Source organism: Oreochromis aureus, unplaced genomic scaffold (assembly GCF_013358895.1).
Source record: "Oreochromis aureus strain Israel breed Guangdong unplaced genomic scaffold, ZZ_aureus HiC_scaffold_32, whole genome shotgun sequence".
NCBI classification, from domain to species: Eukaryota; Metazoa; Chordata; class Actinopteri; order Cichliformes; family Cichlidae; genus Oreochromis; species Oreochromis aureus.
Window position 1 is genome coordinate 301,719 of NW_024108868.1, and position 16,334 is coordinate 318,052.

General features: G+C 38.4%; 3 long non-coding RNA genes across 3 annotated transcripts; all 3 read right to left on the bottom strand.

Moving 5' to 3' along the window:
* Positions 1-6,928: 6,928 nt before the first annotated feature.
* On the bottom strand, positions 6,929-8,317 carry LOC120436888. The gene is made up of 3 exons (XR_005610642.1): positions 7,799-8,317; positions 7,588-7,679; positions 6,929-7,497 (listed from the first exon to the last, which is right to left on the bottom strand). It is a non-coding gene; the product is annotated as an uncharacterized LOC120436888 (long non-coding RNA).
* An 18-nt stretch (positions 8,318-8,335) lies between these two features.
* LOC120436890 lies at positions 8,336-9,921 on the bottom strand. The gene is made up of 3 exons (XR_005610644.1): positions 9,635-9,921; positions 8,897-9,212; positions 8,336-8,635 (listed from the first exon to the last, which is right to left on the bottom strand). It is a non-coding gene; the product is annotated as an uncharacterized LOC120436890 (long non-coding RNA).
* Positions 9,922-13,790: 3,869 nt separating this feature from the next.
* On the bottom strand, positions 13,791-15,029 carry LOC120436891. The gene is made up of 3 exons (XR_005610645.1): positions 14,712-15,029; positions 14,378-14,633; positions 13,791-14,207 (listed from the first exon to the last, which is right to left on the bottom strand). It is a non-coding gene; the product is annotated as an uncharacterized LOC120436891 (long non-coding RNA).
* Positions 15,030-16,334: the final 1,305 nt, after the last annotated feature.

Here is a 16,334-nt window from a genome sequence, read left to right on the forward strand (position 1 = left end):
AATCAAGGAGAAAGCATCTCACAATTTATTGTATTACCAACTAAATTTATTGTCTGGTCACTGCTTGGTCATACCAGACTCTCTCTGTGTCTTTATTTTTCCTTCTCTGTTTTCACAAACGTTTCACCTATTGTCCTGCAAGCTGGAGAGTTAAATGTCAGTAGTGGGTAAATTCAGCAGTCGATAACAAAACTATTAAGTTTTTCCTGTTTTAACACCAATGTGAGATATAGAGGTGCACATATAGTGTGTGCTCTAGTGTAAGCTGCTCTTCATTGCATGTATGTGTGTTAGTACGCTTGCATGCAGGGCCTCTGGGCCTGTCTCACCCAAAAGGGAATCATTGTATTGTTTTTCCTTTTTTATAACAGCAATAGTATATCACAATACACTACTTTACTACTAATATACAATAGTATATTAGTTTATATTTTATTATGTATCCATCAAAGGCCGATGTGACCTGCAGTTTCACACCTTCCCAAGCTGGAGACATTTTCCTTGGCTGAACAATGACACAGCCTTAATATGCCTTATGCATCTCTCTTTTTTATTTGATATATTTTGTGTGAATTATCTGGTTTCACGCATTCTATCCATTCTAGGCACGGTCGTCCTGCCAACTATATTTCATTGTTAATACCAGTTTACAGATTGTTATCCTTCTATTATCAATTTGAATACATTAAATAAGCTCTAATTTAATTTAACCTTTTGTTTATTCCACTTCATTCCTCTTTCCATGCTTTAAAACATTACAACTCTTGTGTACGCTTTGTTTTCTTTTTAGGATTCTTTTCGGTATTTATTTCTACTTGGAGGGTTTCTTTTAATTTAGTCAATGCAGAGGGGCTACATTTTCCCTCCCATGTGGGGCATTCAGTTTTTTGGTTTTTTTTTTATTTCTCCATCTGTTTGCGCTTATTTGTCCTGCACCGGGGCATTTCTTTTCTAACCATAGTTCATCTGCAGTCAATTCAGGCTTTATGGTTTTATTTCCCATTTTTGGGCTTAGAGTTATCAATAATATTTTATTGTAAATGGCTTATAATTTATTTTGATTTATTGTATTTGGAAACACCTTGTTTTGCTTTTATTTATTAATACTGCCAACATACACTCTGTGTGACCTTCGCTGATATTAGAGTCGGGGGAGGTTATTAAGGCAGCCTTCTACCCTGGTCTAGACCCAGGGCGGCCTTAATTTTATGCGTTGAAGCGCAACCTTTGACCCCTTCTCACCAGTACATCGGCCAACACAGGAAACAGTAAGAGTGGTGCAGAAACCTGTTGTTTCTATTCAAAAGATCACTCACTCTTCAACAACACACAAACTTCACACGCGGTACTACAATCCTATTTTAGTTGACACGTTCTTTATTTACCATTCACTCTTAGAGTGAGATCCCTGACTTCCAGCCTTTTAATTGCGGAACGAGTCTCCCAGGGGACTGCCAGTTCCGTCTTACAGGCGAGTCTTAATACCCGACTTCCAGTCCTTGAAGGACGAGTCTTTTCCCGACTTCCAGTCCTTGAAGGACGAGTCTCTTAAGAACCGTGTCAACCTAAAAACCGATTTCAGCCGCAATGTGTTCTTGAGTGTTTATATTCACCTGGTTCGGACGAAAATGCCGGTCAGAGAGAATCCTCCTCGCTCCCTGGGATCGTGGACCTCTTGCTAAAAACGCTGGCCAACGGCGAATTCACGTAGTTGGTCTTTACTGTTTCACTAGAAACAGGCTGTCGCGACAGACTTTGCAGCGTGGGTTCACGAATCCAGGAAATGACGAGGTCACTCTATCCGGCTCGAAGGACCAATTAAATGTCAAGAGTTTATTTTTTAATAAGACATTCTTCAGGTTGAATAAAGACACTCAGACAGTTAGAATATAGCAACAGCAACGTGCACGGGTGAGGACTCTGGCGAGACCCACACCGAGTGCAGGCGATGGCTCTTTATTTATAGTTTACATCGTGTATGCAAATACGTCACATTTCCTCTTTTACAAATTCCTTTAAACCAACAGTTGTATATGTGTGTGTGTGTCTGCTTCTTTCTAAAAGACGTGGCGCTGACTTAATCTTTTGTGGTTAGGGAGTCGCGCATCTGTTTTCCTGTTGTGGTTTAGGTGCCTCATCCGTTTTCTATTGTAGTCTGGGTGACCCGCATCTGTTTCCTGCTTAAACTATTTGTATTGCAGAGTTCACTGTCGGGTTGCATGACAATGGAGCAATACATCGAATCTTGTGACATGGGGAAGTACAGCAAATTCTGTGAAATATATAAACACTTTACAATATGCTTGAATATTAAAAGATATTAAAACAAAGAATAAAACACATAAAAAACATAGAATCTCATAACAATATCCTACTGCTAAGATGAGTGATTCTAAAAGAAAACAACTATTTTATGGAGCAAAAAAAGAGCAAAAAAAATTTCTAAAGGGAACATTTATTTTGTTTATTTTTATTTTATTAGTATTTTCCTTAAATGTGTCAAATATACATTTTCTCATCTAAATGTCCACTGAGCTGTGAGCCAGGGGGCGGTAATGCGCCTTAACATTGGTTGCCAACCAAGAAGAAGAAGAAGAAGCTGTGAGCCAGATGCTCTTGGGAGGGGGTGAGTGAGTGAGTGATTCGTTTTCTCTATGGTTCAGCACAGGAAGGGAGGGGGTGAGTGAGTGAGTGATTCGTTCGCGCTATGATTCAGCACAGGAGGGAGGGGGTGAGTGAGTCCTGAGTGATTCGCTTACGCTACGATTCAGCACAGGAAGGGAGGGGGTTAGCGAGTCCTGAATCACTACTCTAAAGTCGCCTTGCCTGCTTTATATGAAGAAGTCCGTACTGAGGTGTCAAATGCGTTATCTTCGGTGGAGTTTTTTGCGTCCACCACGGACACGTGGTCAAGCCGAACATCAGACCCCTAAATGAGCCTCACAATGCATTACGTGGACAAAGACTGGAAGCTACAAAACAACAAATGATGGTAATAATACTGTTTGTGTTATTAATCTCTGGATGTGGGTTGTTGTACTGTAATATATATATATGTATATATAAACATATATCATGTTGACATGGAAAGACATTGAAGTGCTTGACTCGGTCAGCACTGCATTGAGCCCACTCCTAGAGTTTACAGATGCTTTCTCTGCTGAAGAGTATGTAACCATTTCATGTGTTAAGCCTGTTCTTCAGATGTTTAATAATGATATGTTAAAAGTAAAAGAGTGACACTGAGCTGACCAAAGACATCAAAACAGCAATACTTGATTACATGAACAAAATCTACAAAGACTGTGTCACAGAGAGGCTTGTTAACATGGCTTCTTTCCTTGATCCATGTTTTCATACAGAATATTTCAGTGAGAGTGAAAGCGAAGTCATCGAAGTTCAAGGCATGAATGAACTAGAACATCTTGTGTCACACCAGGGTAGCACAGTCACAGGTTTTTCAGAAACACCTCATACATCTGCTGGAGACCAAACAAGTCAGGGAGCTGTTAAAAAGCCAAAGAAGAAGTTAGTGGCAAGATAGATGTAACTGCAGAAAGCTTATTGTCTGAACTCAGCAGTTATGTGAATAGTCCACCAGCAGATTGTGAGTATGAACCTCTTTTGTGGTGGAAAGTTCACACTGTAAACTTCCCCACATCAGCAGATTAGCTAGGAAATGCCTCTGCATTCCAGGAACTAGCTCAGCATCTGAAAGGTTGTTCAGCACAGGTGGAAATGTTGTAACTTGTCAAAGGTCCTCCCCTTAAGCCCACATCTGTGAACATGTTAGTGTTTCTGACAAAGAATGTTAAAACTTGAAATGTAAGAAACTTGCAGGAGCAGTAGCATAATTTATCCATGTTGTGTTTGTTTTGTTTTTACTCAAGAGTTTGTGCAATATTATTATTCGACTTATTGATTTTGCACACTGCAGTTTTGTTGCAAAGCACCTTTTAAGTTTTGTGGATATACATGGTTATGGATAACCATGAATATAACAGGATAACCACTGTTAAATTCTATGTAGCTGCAATGCACATAAAAAACAGCTTCTTGTTTAAGCGAAAAGAAATTGATGGGTTTTTTACACTAATAGAGTTGTATTCTGTCTCGCATCAATTATATCGTCAGTTATATCGTTATTGCAAATTTTCAAATCTATATTGTTATAAATATTTTTGGCCATATCGCCCTGCCCTACCTGACCAGTCCTTCATTTGGAGATGAGATTGAAAATTCACAGTAACTGCCATCTCCTTACAAATGTTTGTTAAATTAACCACTCGTATGCAGACTGTATGTAAGGCTATGTTCACACAGGTCTTAATGCTAAATTCCTATTTTTTGATCAAATCAGATTTTTTTTGTCTGGTTGTTCACATTACAAATAAAATCTGACAGCAAACACACTCTAGTTTGAACGGTTCACTGCCCTAAAAGCTGCCTGCATGCACAACAGAAGACGTCACACACAACGCACTCTGTTTACGGAAGTAAAAATGGCGGCTACAGAGCTAGTAGGTGTTGTTGCAGCAGTTTTTCAATTTCTGCACAGTCGTAACCGACAGGATTTTGACAAATTAATTAGAGAAAGAAGGACAATGGGAAAAAAGCCCATGCTTTAACAATGGCCTTGTTTGGAGAAGTGGCTGCTCCCTCCGTGCAGAGGTATATATGGACACGGAGACATTTAGCTTGAATAGAATTGTCTCCCCATATGCTAATCAAGTCCAAAACCTCAGTTTCTGTCCATTGACTCGCTCCGTTTCTAGTTTCCGCCGCCATGCTTTCTCGTTTGTCTTTTCCGGCGCTGATAATTGGCTTCTGTCTTGTGTCAGTGACGACATTAATGCAACATGACCATTCAAACAGCAGTAGCTTTCTAAAACATCAGATATGTATCGGATTCAGTACCACATACGAAAGTGACCTAGGGTTGGATTTGAAAATATCGGATTTGTGCTGTTCAAATTGCCATACCATGACCGGATATGGGTCTCATAGGGTCAAAAAAGTTGGATTTGATGCGCTTTCACCTGCAGTGTGACTGTAGCCTATAGTGATGTGTCGGTCGCGAACGAAACAGCTCTTAGAGCCGGATCTTTGACGTGAACGACGCAAGCCAGCTCCTTATCGCGAGCCGTGTTTGTTTTTGTTTTTCCTTTCTCTCACCCTCTCTCTCGCACTTTTTTTCCGCTTCACTCCGCATGCGAGCCTTGTGCTTTGCACTGGGAAGAGGGGGGAGGGGCGGTAGTTACACTCGCAGTAGCACAGGAACAGAGTGGGAGGAAGAGACAGAGAAAGAGAGCCAGGGACAACAACGTCACATTAGAAAGGTATAGTCAATTGTGGATGATAAAGGATTCAGAAAGTTTATTCATGCAGGCCCATATGACAGAGAATATGCATGTTCTTTTTGTTTTCACATTTTAATTTATATTTAATTGTGTTGTGGTTTGCAGTGTTTTGTGTTGTTTGACTTTAAATTTGTTTAAAAGGAAAAAGCTAAAAATTTAAATAGTTAAAAGTTGAAATGTGAATAGTTGGTTTATGTATTATATGATTTATTTATTACATTTTATGTGGAGTGAATAAATAAAAGTATAATTACGGTGGCCCCTAGAGACAAAGCACGTACAAACTTCAAAACAGGTAAAAACTCCAAAACACATACAAACTCTGAAGCACCTACAAACCCTGAAGCACGTACAAACTCCAAAACACATAAAAACTCCAAAACACGTTAAAAACTCAATAGCACATACAAACTCCGAAGCAAGTACAAACTCCAAAGCACGTAAAAACTCCAAAACACGTACAAAAGACAACAGAAGTGCTCCAGAATGCTAGGCACAGTGTTGAGCTTTTGTTACCTAGTGGCTACACAAGCCAGGAAGTACCAACGACTGGATTTGGTCTGTGGTAGCAACAGGTAAATGAACTTTTTTTTTAAATTATTTGAATATATATGAGTGCTTGTGTATAAATACACAAACAATACACATGTGCTTTCAATTGTGTAATTTAAGTGATCTAGGTAGCAGGAAGTTCAGTTAACGCTAGAAATGTGTTTTGGAGTTTGTACGTGCTTTGTCTCTAGGGGCCACTGCATATATTTATATATAAACATATATAAATAAAACCACTTTTTTTTACATTAGTAATTCCTTTTGTGCATAATTTTATATTATTGTTAATAATAAATTAATTAAAACAACAAAACAACCTGAAGAGCCGGTTCGGAGCCGGAAGGGCCAGTTCGGAGCCGAAAGAGCCGGTTCTCTATAAAGAACCGGAAATCCCATCACTAGTAGCCTAACTAACAACTCTCTCAAGCAGCTGGAGGGGAGAGGGAGGGAAACGGGGACAAATAAGGGCGGGAACAACTAATCTGTAGTGCCCTTTTCACTGTGCAACAGTTTTCTATATTCAACGGTGCAATAGACTCAAAATAGTTGGAATGTGCAATTCTCTGGTATTCCTATTGCTATTTATCTGTATTTATATATGTCTCTGTATTTATATATGTACATATATAGTATATGTCTATTTCTGCTTACATTCTTTTGCAAATTCTGTCAGTGCTGTGCTACTGGAAACAGAATTTCCCGGTGGAACCCACGTGAGGGATTAATAAAGTTTTATCAAATCTAATCTCTAATCTGATGAATTACCTATGATTGCTTAAAATGTTCATTTCCAGAGAAAAGACACAGGCAGACTATGCTAACAGGATGTGATGTTACAACACTAGTCAAATATTAATATATATTACATTTGTTCAAGACATATTTTTCATGGAAAAAAATATTAAAATCATGAACAATAGGAGTGGTGATTTCTAGAACTTTGTGTATATAATTTGGCATTTCTTACTGATGTAGGCCAAAAACTAAATGCATACCTTTTCATTTGGGTTTAAAGGTTTATTTGCAAGGCGCAAAAACAGAAAACATTGAAAGTTACTGTTTATTAGATTTGATTAAAATGGACGAATGAGGAAATGTTTAGTGGAAACAGTTTTGTGATTTGCGGTGTAAAATGTCTGAATGGTCAAACTGACTTTTTTTAAAATGTTTTTAAAATAATAACTTCATGTTTTTAGATTTTAATGTGTAAAGAGGTTTACGAAAGCTGGTGGAAAAATTATAATTTAATGCTATTAAGAGTTTCTACTGGACATTAAATACAGCAGAGGGGTTGCACTACTGTAGTGGATCTGTTTAAAGTTAGACTACCAATTATGCCAAGAAGAGTGTTCAAATATCCAACCAGAATATTATCATGAACTTGTTGATGGCTGCTAAAAGCATCTGATTGAGGTGCAACTTTTTTTCCCCCACAAAGCAAAATTTCTTTCTGAAGGCATCTCTGTGTGTGTGTAATATTTTATTCTATTTCTTGGACTGCTTCCTCCTCGGCCTCCACTTCTTCAGCTCTGGAAACATCCGTCTCATCGTTCTCCTTTTTGTCTGATTTCTGCTTTTTGATGACCTGGAGAGACAGGACACAATCCATGTTACTGTTCCTACACTTCTCAGCCACTACTCAGTTTATTACATGCAGTTATTTACTCTGATGTACCTTATAGTAGAAATGAAGGGCAATGTTTTCCAAAAGCAGAATCAGTGGCAGGAAAACATATCTCAGGACTGGAATTATTGAATCTGTGGAATCTGTATAGTCAGTTTTTCATTAATTACATGTCTCCTGTGTACATACTTTTACCACCATAAAGAGAAAGGAAAGAGATGCAGAGATTAAAATAACCCCAATATTCTGTGAATAATTATACCTGAACAGATGACACCAGCATTGTTATGGTGTGTACAGCTCCTTTTTACAGCTCTGTGCTGACACTCAGTCAGAGATCTCTCACTTCCTGAACAGGACACATCATGAAGCCAGATTGGCTCACTTCCTTCACCAGGATGAGCTGACTTAGTGGCATTCAGGGCTGTTCCACAGTCTAACTGTCTGCAGACCACCTCAGCATCATTTAAGTCCCAGCCATCATCACAAACTGTTCCCCAACTTTTTTGATAGTAGATTTCAACTCTTCCAGAGCAACGAGTGGTCCCACTGTGGTTTGTAGGCAAAGCAACTGGCAGTTTGAAACTATGATGAACAATAGACATATTCCTCTTTGGATTACAGCAGCACTGGGGAACATGTTTTTACCCCAATACTGTATGACCTCATGTCCCTTGCTTACCCTGAATTTCAGCACAAAACACACATTGACAACCCCCCCCCCTTCCAAAAAAAAAAACCATTTGATAATGAAGTAATTTGAAGAAAAAAAAGAGAATTTGAAATGGATTCTAAAAGTATCTCACCTGAACATCCATTTGTTGTGTGCAGTTCTGTATCCCAAATCCTCTGTGATTACACTCGGTAAGAGATTTCTCGTTTCCTGAACAGGACACATCATCAGGCCAGATCCTGTCTGTTCCTTTACCAAAATAAGTTCGAGTGGCCTTCAGGGCTGTTCCACAGTCTAACTCTCTGCAGGCCACCTCAGCATCATTTATCTCCCAGCCATCATCACAGACTGTTCCCCAGCTGTTCTTGTGATAGATTTAAACTCTTCCAGAGCACAGAGCTGACTGGGACCCAGCTAATCTGATTCCTAACAGAACACACGTAGTCACGTAGTTTCGTGACACAGAATTCAAGACACAGAAGGACAACAAATACCAAAAAGTAAGACTTGCTGTTGCAAAAATTCAAAAGAGAAAACAAAATTAACAAACACTAGGACAACACGAGCGCTCAAACAGACCAAGGAGAAGGCAAAAGGACTATGAAATATATAAACAGTCTCTCTGGATTACAGCTGTATGGACCACTTTGTTACTGAACCCTGTGTATGAGATAACAAGCATCTTACCTGAACAGATGACGCCAGCATCCTCATGATGCTTACAGTTGTGCATCCGAAATCCTCTGTGCTGACACTCAATTAGAGAACTTTCATTCCCTGAACAGGCCACATTATCAAGCCAGATGTCTCCTTTTCCTTCACCAAAGTGAGCTGACTGAAGAGCACTCAGTGCCATCCCACAGTCTAACTGCCTGCAGACCACCTCAGCATCATTTAAGTCCCAGCCATCATCACAGACTGTTCCCCATCTTTTTTTGATAGTACATTTCAACTCTTCCAGAGCACTGAGTGGACCCAGAACCAGCTAATCTGATGGATGCACCTAAACACAGAAAACAAATTCCTTTATTTTAAATATAACACACATTATATTTTAAATGTTTTTTCATTTTTTATTCCTTTTTGAAGATGCCAACTACTTAAAAATCTTAGAGACATTTGTGCACAAGTTTCAATTACATGACATTTACTCAAACACAGTACTGTAGTCTTTTAGGGATAGCCACCTGAAGATATAGTTTGATGAACAATGGACATATTTCTTCTTGTATTACACTTTAAGTCATTGTGAAACATGTTATTACTGTAAATTCCATAGTGCTGTTATTGTATGAGCCAAATTTCACCACAAACCACACACTGATAATAATAAAAACAAACAAACAAACAGATCAATGACTTGTTAAAAAAAAACGTCATTTAACCGCATTCCACATTTTCTGGATGATCCTGAATGTATCTCACCTGAACAGATGACACCAGCATCCCTACTGTGAGTACGGTTATGTGTCCCAAATCCTCCGTGCTGACATTCAGTTAGAGAACTTTCACGTCCTGAACAGGACACGTCATCAAGCCAGATTTGTCCTGTTCCTTCACCAAAGTGAGCTGACTGAGTGGCCTCCAGTGCCGGTCCACAGTCTAACTGTCTGCAGACCACCTCAGCATCATTTAAGTCCCAGCTGTGGTCACAGACTGTTCCCCAGCTGTTCTTGTGATAGATTTCAACTCTTCCGGAGCAAAGAATTGACTGGGACCCACCTAATCTGATTCCTGAACAGAAAACATAAAATGCAAATATTTCATGTTCTTTTAATGTTTAGCATGACTAACTGTTCCCCAGCTGTTGTTGTGATAGATTTCAACTCTCCCATAACACTGAGTGGACCCAGATTTATCAGGGTCCATTAATCTTATCTGAGCATCTAACAAAAGAAAGAACGGATTACACAGCGCGTTTCTTAGTTTATTATTACTCAAAGTAAAAGAAGCAATAATGCTGTAAAGGAGCCACTGATTGTGAACAAATGATTATTACACTATTATATCCAAAATATCTGTATTGGGCTTTTGAGATGGCCTAATAATTACTTAATTTAACTTCTGAGTATGAAGCAAACTTTTGTGTAAAACCAATTTATGCCCTGATAGTTAAGCAAGCCCATGTCTGAGTCCAACAGCAGAGCAAGATAAAATCCTGATAGAGAAGTAGATCTGGGTGTGTTACAAATGAAGCCAACATGAAAGTTGCAAAGACAGTTGCAGTTCCTCTAATAACCACTCCTTTTGGGGGGGGCTCCAAAGGAAGTCAAAACAAATAAAAAAAGCCAATGTGGTTGTTGCAAAATGCTAAAGTTGAAACTTGGAAATGTCAAGTCCAAAGCCTGTGGGTGACAACACAGTGGATGTGTTCATCTTTTATGCCATCTATGAAAGACATATATTGTAGTGAATGTAACAGGAAACAGTGGCTCAAAACTGACTCTTAGCATCAACTTCCATATAAAAATCAAACACAAATAAGACTGTGTAGAGGTTGTGGTGTGCGGACCCAAATGCAGACAAATGAGCGGTGGAACTGAACTTAACAGAAAGCAAGCCTTTGTTGTGGCAGGTGACAAACAGTTCAAAAGAGGAAACTAACAATACAAAAGCTAACATAAAACTTAAATACATGAAACCTGAAAAACTAGGAAAAGCATGAGAAGGTGACACAAGGAGACACCAGGAGGGTTAATCTGACAATGAAAACAGGGAAACAAGCACAATATACACACATGAGGGTGATGAGCAGTGATGGGAATAACGGCGTTACAAGTAACGGCGTTACTAACGGCGTTACTTTTTTCAGTAACGAGTAATCTAACTAATTACTATTCCTATCGTTACAACGGCGTTACAGTTACTAACAAGGAAACGCGGTCCGTTACTATTTTTCAACAAACAGACGGTTGAAGCTGTGTTCAGCTTACCGCATCTTATATCAGTTGCACGGAAGTAGCTGTAAGTAATCTGGCCACAGCTTTAAGCAGCTGCGCGCTCCCGCGGACGGTAATCACGATCACTGTCTAGCACAACACCTGGAGCTAAGGAGGCAAAACAATCGCATGAGTGCTGCTGTTTGACTGAGGAAGAATAAAGTAGTCGTGGTAAGTCAATCACATGACCACTTCAAGACAAAGCAACAAGGTGCCAGTTTTAAATTGTGTTGATAGGCCACGTAAACCAGAGTCATGATAAACAATATATCGCCGGGCGTTTTTTTTCCTCAATAGTTTCGCCATGCGTTAGCGCTAGCAAGCACTCTCTGCTTATGAGCAAAAAACAAAAGAAAAAAGTTTTAGGAGTGAGGGCGAGAGAAAGAGAGAGAGAGAGGGAGAGAGAGAGAAAGAGAGAGAGAGAGGGAGAGAGAGAGAAAGAGAGAGAAAGAGAGAGAGCAGGAAAAGAGAGAGAGCGAGTTTTGAGATGTGAGATTTGTGACGTTTAGCATGTTTGGAGTGTGTAGTTAATGTGCTGTCTTGTGTAGTTAGTGTGTAGTGTTGTGGATAGTTTTGTGTTGTGTGTCAGAACAATGAGGCGACTGCTGTCTCCAGGTAGAAACAGGAGTGATACACCTGCTGCTGTCAGACCTGCAGGTATCAGGCTGTGATGTTCTCCTTTATAGTGGACAGAAATTATTTTTTTGGAGTGGCACAAATAATTTGTGTGGCATCTTATTGAAGAACAGCTGATTGTTCTTTAAATAGTTTGAAATGGTTATTTAAAAAAAGGGTAAAAGGTAAATGGATGCAAATAACTTTGTTGTTTGCAAAACTTGTGCATAGGATTTTAAAATTGACAATTAATATTTGCCTTTGAAGTTATGAAAAATGATTCATTAAACATGTTTATGGTTGTTACAATAAAAATATAACTTTTTCTACTGTGATTTTATGTTTTTTGTCTGATTTTAGATCAATTCTGGTTATACAGTATGACAAAATGAGAACATAACTGTAAATTCAGGCACGTGAGGTTGCGCTAAAAAGAATGATACCAAACAAGGCAAAGTAAATAGTTTTTAAAGGTAAAATGTGGAGGCAAAATCAAGAGTAGTAAAAAAAATGGCCAATTATACCCTGGACGCCAGAGGGTTAAACGTTCTTTGTTTTTTTTTTAAGTAACGCAATAGTTACTTTTCCAAGTAATTAATTACTTTTAGAATATTGTAACTCAGTTACTAACTCAGTTACTTTTTTGAAGAAGTAACTAGTAACTATAATTGAATTACTATTTCAAAGTAACTTGCCCAACACTGGTGATGAGGGAAGTGGAAATAGAGGGAGAACACAGCTGGGACGAATTAGGCATGAAGAGACAGGAGAAAGAAAAACAGAACACACTGAATATGGGAAGAGAGACTGTCAAAATAAAACAGGAAACACTCATACTAAGACACAGACTTGACTCTGAGACCAGGGGAGAAACAGGCATGGGAACAGAATTAGGAGACGAAACACGAAGACATGACTAGGACCCAGAACAAGGACAAAAGGGAGCAAGGGACATGGAGTGGAGAGATAGGGGAGACAAACACAAGGAAAGGAACATGTAAAAGAAGAGGGAAACAGGACACAAGGACACACACCAACAGAAAGAGGGACACAGAGGACAAATACAAAGAAACTAAACTGGGATCACAGGGAAAAGAAACTAAATAGGGATCACAAGGAAACTCAAAGGCATAGCAAGAATGAACTCAGAACTTATGGAGGGCAAGAAGTGACAAAATGAATGAATTAAATACACCATTAAATAATTCATTAAACATGTCAATAATTAATTAAAATTGGAATTAATTAATTAAATAAAAACATGTCAATAATTAATTAAAATTGGAATTAATTAATTAAATAAAAACATGTCAATAATTAATTAAAATTGGAATTAATTAATTAAATAAAAATTTAGAAGGAAAAACATCTCAGAGAAACTGCTGGTGACCGTTCAGCCATTGAGAGCATCCTAATATACTGCATCACAGTGTGATTGCACACTGCATCCAGGCTGAGCTGAAGCGACTGGCAAACACAGTGAAAAATATCATTGGTTGCCCCCTCTCTGGTGTCACAGACATCTACACATCCTGCTGAGAGACTCCAACTCTCCAGCATTTCATCTGCTGCCTTCTGGCCTTCCTACGTCAATCCAAACCAGGAGAAATGGACTCAGGAGCAGTTTCTTTCCACAACATGTCACTATCCTGAACACACACATACATCCCACCCAAATTCACACATCAGTAGGGAAGGGCGTGACTTTTGAATGTTTTTTTTGATGCCCCAAATCATTATTGTCTGTTATCATTAACAGAAATAAGAATAGCTAAATCACCCATTTAGAGACTTTTCTTGCAAAATAGTTAGAAAATAAATAAATGAAAACAAAATAATAAATAAAAATAATATAATAATAAAAAAACCCAAAATGTATCATAAGAAAAACAAAATGAACAGAAGAAATAAATAAATTTAATGTAATTTCATGTTATCACTGCATCATCTTTGTTCTCACATAAACAAAGGCTTGGTTTAACATGCAAGTTATACTTATTTATTATTTAAACCCTGAAACATGAAAACTTTGTCACAAAAAAATCTTTTTTTCTGAAAATTTAGTGTTTAACCTTTTTTCTTTTTCACCTATAAACTGTATTTTACTTTTCAATTTACGGATTCAAATTAAACTGGGAAATTTATTCAGATTTTCTGGAGAGGACAGAAAAAAAAAAATCAATGAAAAACTCACAAAAGTACATATCAAATATGATACACTAGCCATTAAGGGGTTCACACATAGCTCAAGTTCCCTTTCTGTTATTCTCAGTGAGATCAAGTAGTGGGTAGTAGTACGTTCATTTTCTCTTCAATAGTGATATTCTGTTCATTTATATGATACCTTTTACAATATGTGAATACTATTTGCAGTAAACATTTGTATGTGAAACTGATAATACATGACTAACCTTCAGCAGGTGCAGATGTAGACAGATAGAAGACTGTAGTAAAGAAAATATAACTCATTATGCTGAAATCAAGTTTTTCTTGTTCTCTAATTTCGATACAGTAAATAGCAGGAAAAATCATCAAGGAACTTAAACTGAACACTGATTATCAGAGTACTCTGACAAAGAAAGAAAATACTTAAATCAAATACAATTCATCTCACCGATGGCCAAATAGAAGAAGTTTCTCTGTTGTGTCTGTCACGGTGGGGAATGATGGAGATAGGACCCAAACGCTGGACTTAGTGGAATGAGCAGTGCATTTATTTACAGTGGGGGTAAATGTACACCACACAATAATTCTCCAGAGTGCTCCCTCAACTCCTGTGTTGTGCCTTCTCCCAAGTGCTGGTATTTCGTGCTCTCTGCTTCTGTGCCTACGCACACCCCGTGCGTCCTGCAGTCCCGTGTTCCACTCTCCTGAGGATAAAACAGCAGACGCAGCCGTTATGACACCAACTCAGCAGGCATACACTAAACAGTACTTGAGACACTGACATGGAGTCTAACTCAACGATCCTGCGCCAGAGGAAGCCCCATCGCTCTGTTATGTAGCTCCCCCGACGAGCCTGATCAGAAGCAGGTGTGTGGGAACATAGGCGTGCCCAGCAGCCGGCAGGACCACACCCATCAGGCCTGCAGGTGGCTGTCCTTCATCCTCCAGCCACACCCGTAGACACACACACGAACACACACCAGCATGGAACACAAGAGCACAGTGCCGCAAACATACATCCAATAATAACAATAATGATAATGATAATAATAATAAAGGTCCACACTGTTCACGGACCCCGAGTCCCCGGAACCGGGTCCGTGACAGTGTCCGCATGTCTGAGAAATAAAACATGTTCTTTGTTAAATCAGTCACTGGTGACAGAAAAGTTCATTCTGTGGTCTACCCAAATACTTCCTTGTGTTCTTCCCTTTGAAACACCTCCTCCTTCCTGGTATATGTTTAAAGTAAAAGCTTACAAAGTACAACACAGTCAACTGAGTCTGCATCAATATAGCAAGATATCTATTGCTTCAGCAGAGAAAAGTAAGAATTAACTTTGCAACTATAATTCAAATTTATCATTAAAATATAATAATTTTAGATTTGTATAAACAACAGCAGAGTGTGGAGTGTCATGTGACCTTCTATCTAAACAAGCACAAAGCAAATTAAAGAATAAAGTTTAGTTTGGTGTCTGTATTACATGTGAGAATTTTTTGAAAAAGTTTATATTTTTTTGTACATGTTTTAATTAATTAATATTTCATCTTGCGGTCAGCCAAATGAAATAAATTAAGACTAAGAAAATTAGTGTTCTTGCCAGTTCTGTAATCCACAACAGTTAGAGAGCTAAAGTGAAGTTTGCGTCTTGATATTTGCAGTTCTCCACAGACGTCTGAAGGCTGCAGGTATTTATTCCATCTGCAGTCTCGAGCAGATGGGATGTTGCATGCTGTCAAACCACAGTTTCACTGATTAAAACACTAGATCTTCTACTTGATATTTCTGCCACACTGTTGCAAAATGACTACAATAAAATGCCACTTATCTCCTGTTTAAAAGCTCTGGCTCAGATTGTTCTGTCTGTTTATGTGTTACTGACAGCTTAGGGATATCAGTGTTTCCATCTTTTCTTTCTTCTCCTCTGTCACAGATTTCTCCCAAGTGTATCAGCCAGTCTCTCAGTGCTATCCAGCATGTTGGCTGCCAATGCTCAATACTTACCAAAATCTACCCACATTCTCTCCTTGAACATTATTTTACTTACTTTAATAAATCCTTAAATGTTCGAATTATCTTGTGTCCTAATTTTGTCATCACATGTTGAAAAGGAGTTCAGACAACTCTAAGTCAGGCAGGTTTGAGTTTTATGATCACCCCTTGTTTACACTGAGATAAACTTGGCACATTGTCATAAGGACAACTCAGTGTTTAAAAGTAGTTTAAAGCTAAAGGCAAAATAGCTCACAGTGACAATATTAATATATCCATGTAAAAACAGTCATATAAAGACATATTTTCCGACTAGAAAATGCTTTTCACTGTTTACCAAGACTAATTCAAAGAAACCCAATGGCTCACAGCTGGATTTGCATGAAAAATAACGAGCTATGGGGGTAAAG